Here is a 12,423-nt window from a genome sequence, read left to right as displayed (position 1 = left end):
AGATTCAGGGCTGGCTGGAAAAGAGCTCAGGGTACTTGGCTTTTAAATTATCTTCTCTTTCCCAGGTTGCTTCTTCTTCTGAGTGATGGCCCCATTTGACTTTGCACATTCTGATGGTGTTCCTCCGGGTGACCCGATCTACTGTCTCCAGAATTTGAGTTGGCTTCTCAATATAAGTCAGATCTTCTTGAACTTCAAGATCCTCTGCTGGCAACTGCTCTTCTACCACTCTTAAGCATTTCTTCAACTGAGACTCATGGAACACATCGTGCACAGCTGACAGATTCTCTGGTAAGCTGAGTTGATAAGCCCCTTCTCCACGTCTTGCCTGAATCTAATACGGGCCGATATAGCGAGGGGCTAGATTGCCCTTGACTCCGAATCTCTTGGTTCCTCTGATAGGTGACACCTTCAAATAGACATAATCTCCCACTTCAAAACTGAGTTCCCTTCTTCTGGTGTCAGCATAGCTTCGTTGTCTGGACTGTGCTGCCTTCAAATTCTCCCGGACCATTCTGATGTTCTCTTCGGCTTCAAGCAGAATATCTGGTCTGAACACCTGTCTTTCACTAGGTTGGTCCCAATGCAGTGGAGTTCTGCAATTCCTTCCATAAAGCGCTTCAAACGGTGACATCTTCAGGCTGGCTTGGTAGCTGTTGTTGTAAGAGAATTCGGCATATGGTAATCTCTTGTCCCAACCTATCTTGTCTTGTAAGGCACAAGCCCTCAACATATCCTCCAAAATCTGATTAGTTCTCTCTGTTTGACCATCTGTCTGCGGGTGATAAGCTGATCTGAATTTCAAATGCGTGCCCAAAGCTTCATGTAACTGCTGCCAAAAATGAGAGGTGAACTGGGTGCCTCTATCTGATACTATCTTCTTCGGAACGCCATGCAAGCACACAATCTGAGCCATGTATAGTTCGGCCAACATCACACTGTTGTAGGTGGTCTTGACTGGTATGAAATAGGCCGCCTTTGTCAAACGGTCCACTACTACCCAGATAGAGTCATAACCAGTACGAGTGCGGGGCAAACCTACTATGAAATCCATTCTGATCTCATCCCATTTCCACTGAGGAATCTGCAACGGTTGCAACAAACCTGCAGGTCTCTGATGTTCTGCTTTAATCCTCTGACAATTGTCACATATAGCCACATACTCTGCTATCTCCCTTTTCATACCGTACCACCAAAATCTTTTCTTCAGGTCTTGGTACATCTTCTCACTACTAGGATGTATAGAGTACGCTGTCTCATGAGCTTCCTTGAGAATCAGTTCCCGGATTGGTTTGATATCGGGAACACACAGTCTGTCTTTGAACCATACCACTCCTTCTGCATCTTCACAGAAATCCTTGCCTTTTCCATCTTTGATCAGCTGCCGGATCTTGTTGATTTTCTCATCATCCTTCTGACCGTTCCCGATGTCTTGCTCTAGAGTGGGTTCCAACTCAATTGTCACTCCTTGAGTGTTGTAGAGAAATCCGAGAGTCAACCTGTCAAATTCCTTCGCTAACTCATATGGCATCAGGTGAGCGGCCAACATATTGACTTGACTCTTCCTGCTAAGTGCATCTACATCTACATTTGCTTTGCCTGGGTGATAATGAATATCCAGCTCATAATCTTTGATCAACTCTAGCCATCTTCGCTGCCTCATGTTTAACTCTGACTGAGTGAATATGTACTTGAGGCACTTGTGGTCCATGTAGATATCACACTTCTACCCATAAAGATAATGCCTCCAGGTATTCATTGCATGAACCACGGCTGCTAACTCCAGATCATGAGTAGGATAGTTTTCTCATGAATCTTCAACTTTCGGGACGAGTATGCCACTACTCTCCCTTCCTGCATCAACACACATCCCAGTCCAGTGCACGAAGCATCGCAATGCACTGAGAATGGCTTGTGAATCTGGCAGAATCAGTACTGGTGCCGTTGTCAACTTCTCCTTCAATGTCTCAAAGGACTTCTGGCATGCTGGGGTCCACTTGAACTCAACCTTCTTTGCCAGCAAGGCTGTCATTGGCCTGGCGATCTTAGAGAAACCTTCAATGAAACTCAGAGCACCTAGAGGGGGGGGTGAATAGGTGATCCTGTAAAACTTAAAACTTAACACCACAAACTTGATTAAGAGTTAGAACAATGAAATCAAGTGAGTAGAGAGGAGAGCTCTTGACAAGCATAAGAGACACGAGGATTTATCCCGTGGTTCGACCAAGTACAAAACTTGCCTACTCCACGTTGTGGCGTCCCAACGGACGAGAGTTGCACTCAACTCCTCTCAAGTGATCCAATGATCAACTTGAATACCACGGTGTTCTTCTTTACTTTACTCTTTCCCGTTTGCGAGGAATCTCCACAACTTGGAGTCTTTCGCCCTTACAATAAGAATCACAATGAAGCACTAGAGTAAGGGAGGGAAGCAACACACTCAAATCCACAGCAAATACGCACACACAAGACCAAGACTTGAGCTCAAAAGAGTATCACAAGGTTCTCACTAGAACGGAGCTCAAATCACTAAGAATGTCGAACAAGTGTGCAAGAATGAAGTGTGAATGATCAACAATGCTCAAAGGTTGCTTGGTGTCCTCCTCCATGCGCCTATGGGTCCCTTTTATAGCCCCAAGGCAGCTAGGAGCCGTTGAGAGCATTCTAGGAAGGCAATTCTTGCCTTCTGTCGCCTGGCGCACCGGACAGTCCGGTGCACCACCGGACACTGTCCGGTGCAGATTTCTTTCCTTCTTTGGCGAAGCCGACCGTTGGCGGTTCAGAGCCGTTGGCGCACCGGACAGTCCGGTGCCCCCTTCTGACCGTTGGCTCTGCCACGCGTCGTGCGCGGATTCCGCCGCCGACCGTTGGTCGGGCCGACTGTTGGCTCACCGGACAGCCCGGTGCACACCGGACAGTCCGGTGAATTTTAGTCGTACGCCGCCGATGTTTTCCCGAGAGCGGCCAGTTCGCCAGAGCCAGCCTGGCGCACCGGACACTTTCCGGTGCACCACCGAACACTGTCTGGTACACCACCTGACAGTCCGGTGTACCCAGACTGAGCAGACTTTTGGCTGCTTCGAGCCAAGCTTTTCCAATTGAATTTTCTCTTATTCTACCACTTAGACAAACATGTTAGTACACAAAAACCAATGTACTAAGTCTAGAATCATACCTTTAATCTTGATTTGCACTTCTTGAGTCCTTGGCACAATTTAACACTTAGGCACTTGTGTTGGACACTTAATCACCAAAATACTTAGAAATGGTCCAAGGGCACATTTGCCTTTCAATCTCCCCCTTTTTGGTGATTTATGCCAACACAATAAAAAGCAACTAAAAGAAGTGCAACATCAATGCAAATGAAAACACAAATTTGTTTTGATTTGAATTTGGCATATTTGGATCATTCTTTGCCACCACTTGGTTTGTTTTTGCAAATCAACCTCAATTTCCTATCTCTAAGTCAAACACACTTGTTGAGACATAAAGAGAGTTGTTCCAAGAGAAATTGATCAAAGATTTCAAAAACTCCCCCTTTTTCCAATAATCAACCATCCTCCCCACAAGAGGCCAACTTTTGACAAAAGAGACAATAAGAGATTTTTGACAAATAAAAAACTCTATTCTACTATTTTCAAAATTCTCAAGTGGTAGCTGATCCATTTGTTGCTTTGGCCTTATTTTCTCCCCCTTTGGCATCAAGCACCAAAACGGGATCAATTTTGGCCCTTTAACCCCATTGCCTCACCAAAATCTTCAACTAAGAGTAAAAAGGCAATAAGAGTACAAAGATGAACTTGGAATCAGTTACTCTTTCATCGGAGTGCAGTGGAAGTCTTGCATGGTCCAAGTCCACCTGTTTCCTTTCAAACCTCCTTTGAGACTAAGTTAAGCAAACTCAAGCACACAGTTAGTCTCAAAGGGTCAAGTTGTAGCACATCTCCCCCTAAATATGTGCATCACTTGCAAATGGACTTGTGAGGTCCGGGGAGTGCTTGTACAACTTGAGCACCATAAATAAACAACAGAATTCATTAAGGAACATGATCAAGGCATAAAACACATGTATGCTATAAATCAATCCAGGTTCCGCGAATCTAAGACATTTAGCTCACTACGCAGCCTGCAAAAGGTCGACTCATCTAGAGGCTTGGTAAAGATATCGGCTAGCTGGTTCTCGGTGCTAACATGAAACACTTCGATATCTCCCTTCTGCTGGTGGTCTCTCAAAAAGTGATGCCGGATGTCTATGTGCTTTGTGCGGCTGTGTTCAACAGGATTATCCGCCATGCGGATAGCACTCTCATTATCACATAGGAGTGGGACTTTGCTCAGATTGTAGCCAAAGTCCCTGAGGGTTTGCCTCATCCAAAGTAGTTGCGCGCAACACTGTCCTGTGGCAACATACTCGGCCTCAGCAGTGGATAGGGCAACGGAAGTTTGTTTCTTACAACTCCACGACACCAGGGACCTTCCTAAGAATTGGCACGTCCCCGATGTACTCTTCCTATCGACCTTACATCCAGCATAGTCGGAGTCTGAATATCCAGTTAAGTCAAAGGTAGACCCCTTTGGATACCAGATCCCGAAGCAAGGCGTAGCGACTAAATATCTAAGAATTCGCTTCACGGCCACTAAGTGACACTCCCTTGGATCGGATTGAAATCTAGCACACATGCATACACTATGCATAATATCCGGTCTACTAGCACATAAATAAAGTAAGGACCCTATCATAGACCGGTATGCCTTTTGATCAACGGACTTACCTCCTTTGTTGAGGTCGGTGTGTCCGTCGGTTCCCATTGGAGTCTTTGCGGGCTTGGCGTCCTTCATCCCAAACCGCTTGATCAAGTCGTGCGTGTACTTCGTTTGGGAGATGAAGGTCCCATCCTTTAGTTGCTTCACTTGGAACCCAAGGAAATAGCTTAACTCGCCCATCATTGACATCTCAAACTTTTGAGTCATCACCCTGCTAAACTCTTCACAAGACTTTTGGTTAGTAGAACCAAATATTATGTCATCGACATAAATTTGGCACACAAAAAGATCACCATCACAAGTCTTAGTGAATAACGTTGGATCGGCTTTCCTAACCTTGAAAGCATTAGCAATTAAAAAGTCTCTAAGGCATTCATACCATGCTCTTGGGGCTTGCTTAAGTCCATAGAGCGCCTTAGAAAGCTTACACACGTGGTCGGGGTACCGTTCATCCTCGAAGCCAGGGGGTTGCTCCACGTACACCTCCTCCTTGATGTTGGGGCGAAGGCAAAGACGCCACCCTTCGCTCGAGGCCTTCGCTGCAGCTGCTGGTCCGACAGAGACAAAGCGGGCAGGGACACCCTTCGCAGGACTCGGCACTTTGACGAAGGCCTGCGGCGACGTCCTCCCACGGCGCGTCCTCGTTCAGTCCCAAGGCCCACGTGCGATCCGGCCCATTGTAACGGGCCCCGCGTGGCCGCCTCTGTATTACGGGCCTAACTTGTAAAGGAATACTTGTAATTATAGTTTGTAACCCTGCTTTATGGGAATATTCTGGGGATAAAATAGGTGTCTGAGGGCACATGCGTCCTTAACACAAGACGCTGGGCACTCAGATACCTATAAATACCCCCGCACAGTGCCCGTGAGAGGCTAGATTAACAGAGCTATTGCCCCCGAGCACGTAACCCTGTTGTCACCACCTTTCACCCTTGTTGGCCTCCTTACTGCTGAGAGCAAGTTCCAACATTTGGCGCCCACCGTTCGTGCTACGACAAGACCACCCGCGATGGCACCCAAGAGAGCTAACCCCAAGGCTGACGAGGCTGCGAAGGCAGCACTGCTGGCCGCAAGAAAGGGCAAGGCCCTCGCCCTCACCCAATCCACCCACCAAGAGCCCACCGAAGACAACATTCCCTGCACCTGCGAAGACGACACCTTCCGCACCTGCGGGCCCGAAGGACAATCGCAGCCGCCCCCAGGCTTCGCCCCAGTGGAGGGCGCGGATCTCACCGAGGACGGCGAGGTCCTCGGCGTCTCAACAGAAGAACAGTTACAGCTGCGCGCCCTGCGCCTCAAGAACCGCAATCTCCAGAGGCAGAAGGAGATACTGGAAGCCAAGCGCCAACGTGTGTCCGCACTAGCCAAGGTGCGGCAGATGATACGCGACGAGGAGCAGAAGGCCCAAGACCTCGAGCGCGAGATCGCGCTGATGCAGCGTGAAGGCCACCTCGGTCTACAGCAAGAGCCACCCCTCCAGCAGCGCGCGCAACCGGAGGACACGCGCGAAGGCCACCTCGGCCTGCAGCATGGCCCACCCCTGCAACACCGGCCGCAGCCGGAGAACCCGCGTTTCCCCCAACATGATTACGCCTTCCAGCACGGCGCACCATTCCAAGGGGTCAACTACCTCGATGAGCGAAGTCCCCTGGCGCCACATCTGCAAGTGACGCCGTGGCCAGCTAACTTCCGAGCAGGGGCATATCCCAAGTACAACGGCGGCACCGATCCGGCGCAATACATAATGAGTTATCAAGTCGCCGTTGCATCTGCCGGAGGGGACGACGCCACAATGGCGAAGTCTCTCATCATCGCCCTAGAGGGCCCAGCACTCACCTGGTTCACCAGATTGCCTCCGCTGTCCATTGATTCGTGGAGAAGTCTCAGGGACAAGTTCCTTCTCAACTTCCAGGGGTACCGCCCAGACACCGACGCTTTGGCCGAGCTCTCGCTTTGCAAACAGCTGGAAAAGGAGACTCTGCGGGAGTATTACCGCAAATTCCTAACGCTCAAGTCACACCTGCCCTCAGTCGATGATCAGATCGCTATCCACTACGCCATCAGTGGCCTGCGGGCCGGCGTCCTCTACAGCCACTGTATAAGAGATCCACCCAAGAACCTTCAGGAGCTATATCAGCTCTTTGAAAAATATGCCAAATCCGAAGAGCTCCACTAGCGCAAAGTTGAGTCACAGCGGAAGCCCAAGGATGCCCCGCAGTCCAGCCGCACATGGACGAGGACTCCGCAACCAGACTCCGGTCGAGACGGCCGCAGTCAGCAGCAAGTGCACAACATCGCAAACCAGCAGCCTGCTGCTGACCCCCCTCGTCGCCAGGAATATCCCCCCAAGGCCGCGGGAACGCAACCCGTGGCAGGGGCCGAGGGCGCGCGCAGCCGCCGCGCCGTTTCTACTGCCTTTTCCACGGCGAAGACTGCGCCCACCAAACGAAAGACTGCCCCGAAACGAAGGCCACCAGAGACAGAATGGCGCGGGCGCAGCCAGCCGACAATCCCAGAATTGTCGCGCATAATTACCAGCCACCCCCTCCACCATATATCCACGCCCCCGCTCCGCATCCACCGCACCACGCTTACCAACACCATCAGGAAGTACAAATCGTACCTCCTCCACCCCACCACCACACCAGCAACACCAAAACATCCCCCACGCCCCAAAACAGGAAGACTTCGCCGATCAACCATATCGCGGAGTCATTCACATGATAACAGGGGGGTCCAGCACTGACTTCGACACCAAGCGGCAGAAGCGGGACCACTACCGCAGCATCAACCATGTCGCGGTCACCGGCCCAGTCGTGCAGACGAAGTGGTCCCATATACCGCTAACCTTCGATGCACGAGACGTCGACCTGCGCAGCGCCCCCCACATCGACGCTATGGTCATCAATTGCAGCGTGGCAGGCTGGGACTTGCACAAAGTCCTAGTCGACAACGGCAGTCAGGCGGACATTATCTTCCTCCACGCCTTCGACCGCATGGGTATAAGCCATAGCTTGCTCAAGCCTTCGGACAATCCGTTGTATGGCTTCGGCGGCAAAGGCACCTTCCCCGTTGGCAAAATAGAGCTTCCCCTCTCCTTCGGTGTAGCACCCAATGCCCGAAGTGAGCAAGTAACCTTCGACATCGTCGACATGGTATATCCGTACAACGCCATCATGGGCCGGGGCTCAATCAATAAGTTCGAAGCCGCCATCCACGGACTGTACCTATGTATGAAGATACCAGGTCCGCTAGGCGCTATCACGATCTACGGCAACCAGCAGACGGCGCGCAACATAGAGCGGGACTTCGTGCCTGGCCAGAGGAACGTACACTGTCTCACGGCCCAGCGCGAGGTCCCCGCGCCCGCCAGCCCAGCCGACAAGCAGAACGAGAAGGCACAGTTGCAGAGCCAGGATGGAACCAGGACCGTTCCCCTTGATCAGGCCACGCCCAAGCAGACAGTCACTATCAGCGAAGACCTTACGTCACATGAAGAAGAAAGGCTTCTCTGCTGCCTGGCCAAAAATAAAGATGTCTTCGCCTGGTCCGCCCTAGACCTGGTCGGAGTCAGCCGATCCATAATTGAGCACAGCTTGGGAATTGACCCTTCGGTGCGACCAAAAAAGCAAAGGCTCCGCAAAATGTCCGATGAAAAGACAGAGGCCGCCAAGGCGGAAGTGCACCGCCTCCTAGAAGCTAAATTCATCGAGCCAGTGGCTTACCCCACGTGGCTCTCCAATGTCGTAATGGTGCAGAAAAAAAGCGGGAAATGGCGAATGTGCATAGACTTCACCAGTCTCAATAAGGCCTGCCCGAAGGACAACTTCCCGTTGCCGCGGATCGACAAGATAGTCGATAGCGCGGCCGGGTGCGAGGTCATGTCACTCCTCGACTGCTTCTCCGGCTATCACCAGATATACATGAAGGAGGAAGACAAGGCTAGCACCAGCTTTATAACACCCTTCGGCACTTATTGCTTCATCAGGATGCCGGAGGGACTCAAGAATGCGGGGTCCACCTTCTCCAGACTCACCAAAACAGTACTCGAGGGCCAGGTCGGCAGAAATATATTTACATATGTGGACGACATCGTAGTCGCCAGCAAGAATAAGGAGGACCACCTCGCCGACCTCGCCGAGACATTCGCGAACATGCGAGATGCACGACTCCGCCTGAACCCAGAAAAGTGCGTCTTCGGTGTTCGCCAGGGCAAGATATTGGGTTACCTGGTGTCACACCGCGGCATCGAGGCCAACCCAACCAAGATCCAGGCCATCGTCGACATGTCGCCTCCGCAGTCCGTCAGGGACGTCCAGCGTCTGACAGGCAGACTGGCCGCTCTCAACAGATTCATCTCCAGGTCCGCCGAGCGAAGTCTCCCCTTCCTCAAAACACTCCGCGGCGCGAAAGACTTCGCCTGGGGACCGGAGCAAGCAGCGGCCTTCGCCTCACTCAAACAGTACCTGTCGGAGCTGGCCATCCTCACCAGCCCCGACTCCTCGCTCCCCCTATTGCTCTATGTCGCGGCTTCGCCGCACGCGGTCAGCGCGGCACTAGTGCAGGAGCAGTCAGTCGAAGGCGCAGTCAGACAGTGCCCTGTTTACTATGTCTCCGAAGTCCTGACACCGTCCAAATGCAACATGACAGAGCTGGAGAAGATCGCCTACACAGTTGTCATGTCCTCGCGCAAACTGCGCCATTACTTTGAAGCATTCAAGGTCCGAGTCACCTCTGACAGAGGGCTCGGCGAACTATTCAGAAACCCGGAGGCATCGGTGAGGATTGCCAAGTGGGCAGCCGAGCTCTCCGGCTACCACATCAGCTTCGAGCCCAGGACAGCCATCAAGTCGCAAGTCCTGGCAGACTTCGTCGTCGACTGGACTGGGCCAGCAACACAGTCGGACCCGTCCACAGAGAAGATCTGGACCATCCATTGCGACGGCGCATGGTGCCACGCAGGGGCAGGCGTCGCTGCAGTCGTCACCTCACCTGCCGGAGTCAAACACAAATATGCAGCACGCCTCAACTTCGCCCTGGAATCCGACAAATGTACAAACAACATAGCGGAGTATGAAGCGGTTATCCTCGGCCTCCGCAAGCTAAGGGCCCTCGGAGTCACCACATGTATCATCAAGACAGACTCCAAGATAGTTGCCGGACAGGTCGAGAAAGACTATGCAGCAAAAGACCCCGCCCTCATGCAATACCTCGCGGCTATCCGAAGTCTCGAGAGACAATTCAAGGGATTCACCCTGCAGCATGTGGATAGGGCCAAGAACGAGGAGGCCGATGCCTTAGCCAAGGCCGCCGCCAGGGGCGAGCCCCTGCCCTCCGACGTGTTTTTCCACACCATCGGCACTCCAGCTGTCCGGAGCCCCGAAGGGCTCCAGATAACTAATGATAGCGAAGGCCACCGTATAGTCAACCTAATCATGACAGAAGACTGGAGGGCACCAATAACCCTGTTCCTACAGGGGTACTATCATCCAGCCGACGTCAGTGAGGCAAAGCGCCTCAGACATCGAAGCCGGGACTTCGCTCTGATCGAGGGCCAACTGTACAAGAAAGGGGTCAGTCAGCCAATGCTCAAATGCGTCACCGAAACCGAAGGCATGCAGATCCTACGCGAAGTCCACAGTGGCACGTGCGGCTCGCACGCAGGGCCAAGGGCCCTGGCTGCCAAGGTGATCCGACAAGGGTTTTACTGGCCCGCAATGATCTGCGCCGCAAATCGGGTCACGAGGTCCTGCGAGGCCTGCCAGAAGTTCTCCCCTCGGTCAGGCAACCCCTCGCAATATACAAAGCTGATTGCCCATACATGGCCTCTCCAGCGCTGGGGCCTGGACATCGTCGGGCCCCTGCCCACCGCTCAGGGGAACCTTAAGTTCGCCTTCGTAGCTGTCGAATACTTCACCAAATGGATTGAAGCGAGGGCTGTTTCCACAATCACATCAAAGACTGCCCAAAAATTCTTCTGGCAGAACATCGTTTGCCGCTTCGGAGTACCATCCGAGCTAACAGTTGACAACGGCAAGCAGTTCGATAGCCAAGATTTCAAGGATTTTTGTTTCTCCATCGGCACCAAGCTTGCCTTCGCTTCAGTCTATCATCCGCAGTCCAACGGGGTCGTGGAGCGCGCCAATGGGAAAATATTCACAGCTGTCAAAAAGATGCTCCTCGATGAAAGAAAAGGCAGATGGACCGATTTATTACCAGAGGCAGTCTGGGCGCTAAACACAACCGAGTGCAGAGCGACCGGGTTCACTCCTTTCTGCCTTCTATACGGATCGGAGGCAATGACCCCGCAAGAAATAAAGCATGGGTCCCCGCGTACAGTTCCGTCAGCCGTCCCCGACGTGGATGAGCCAACTTCAAAAGATCTCATTGACGGAGACCGGGCCTTCGCCCTACAGGCCCTAAACAAATATCAAGCCCAGACCAAAGCATGGCGCGACCGCGCAGTCATCCCGAGGGAGTTTAGCGAGGGGGACCTCGTACTCATCCGAACAGCTCGGACGGAGTCCAAGGGCAAGTTGGAGCCCAAGTGGGAGGGCCCCTTCATAGTCAAGTCAAAAGCTTCCCCCAGCGCTTACAGGCTCACAACGCCAAACGGCGAGGACCTAGAGCACTCCTGGAACGTCGACAACCTTCGCAAATTTTTTGTTTGACCCATTTAGGGCTGATTTCGCCCTTGTAATTCGCCGCAAACAATCTTGTACCGGCCCGCACTCTTTTCCTCCCGGGGGGTGAGGTTTTTAACGAGGCGGAGCCATTTAATATATGTGAGAAAAATCCCCCGCAAAAGCATGTGTCGAAAAAAGACCGCAACAACGGTCTTCGGCATTCGACCAATTCGAAGTCACCGCGAGGCTAAGCGCTAGCCACCCTCGCGTGCAACCAATCCGCGCAGAAGTCGCCTAAGGGTGCAGCCGGACTTAGCACAACAAGTGCGCAAAAGCCGTAGTCTATCGCGAAGACTACCCGCGCAGAAGTCGCCTAAGGGTGCAGCCGGACTAAGCACAACAAGTGCGCAAAAATCCGAAGTCTATCGCGAAGACTATCCGCGCAGAAGTCGCCTAAGGGTGCAGCCGGACTAAGCACAACAAGTGCGCAAAAATCCGAAGTCTATCGCGAAGACTATCCGCGCAGAAGTCGCCTAAGGGTGCAGCCGGACTAAGCACAACAAGTGCGCAAAAATCCGAAGTCTATCGCGAAGACTATCCGCGCCGAAGTCGCCTAAAGGTGCAGCCGGACTAAGCACAAGCGCACAAAAATCCGAAGCCTATCGCAAAGACTTCGCGCAAGAGCCGCCTACGGGCGCAGCCGACCCAGTACAACAAAAGCAGAAACAACACCAAGACCAATCATAATCATGCTGGCACAGCATAATCAATCACACCAGACAAAGTACACAGCGCCCTCGCAGGCACAGGCACGCGAGGGCACACAACTCCATTTTACAAGCCCTTACACATACACAAGCGAGGGCACCGCGCCCTACATCGGCTCAACCTTAGGAATAATCCCCATCTCTCTATAATTAAACAACATTATCCTGAGCTCCTCACCCGCAAAAAGGCTTCGCAGCTCCCCTTTCCCTGCACCCGCGGCGGCCGGCAAAGACAGCAGCTCCTGCCGACCAGCCCTGCTAACGCG

Source organism: Zea mays, chromosome 9, assembly GCF_902167145.1.
Source record: "Zea mays cultivar B73 chromosome 9, Zm-B73-REFERENCE-NAM-5.0, whole genome shotgun sequence".
Lineage (NCBI taxonomy): Eukaryota > Viridiplantae > Streptophyta > Magnoliopsida > Poales > Poaceae > Zea > Zea mays.
This window is presented reverse-complemented; position numbering follows the sequence as displayed.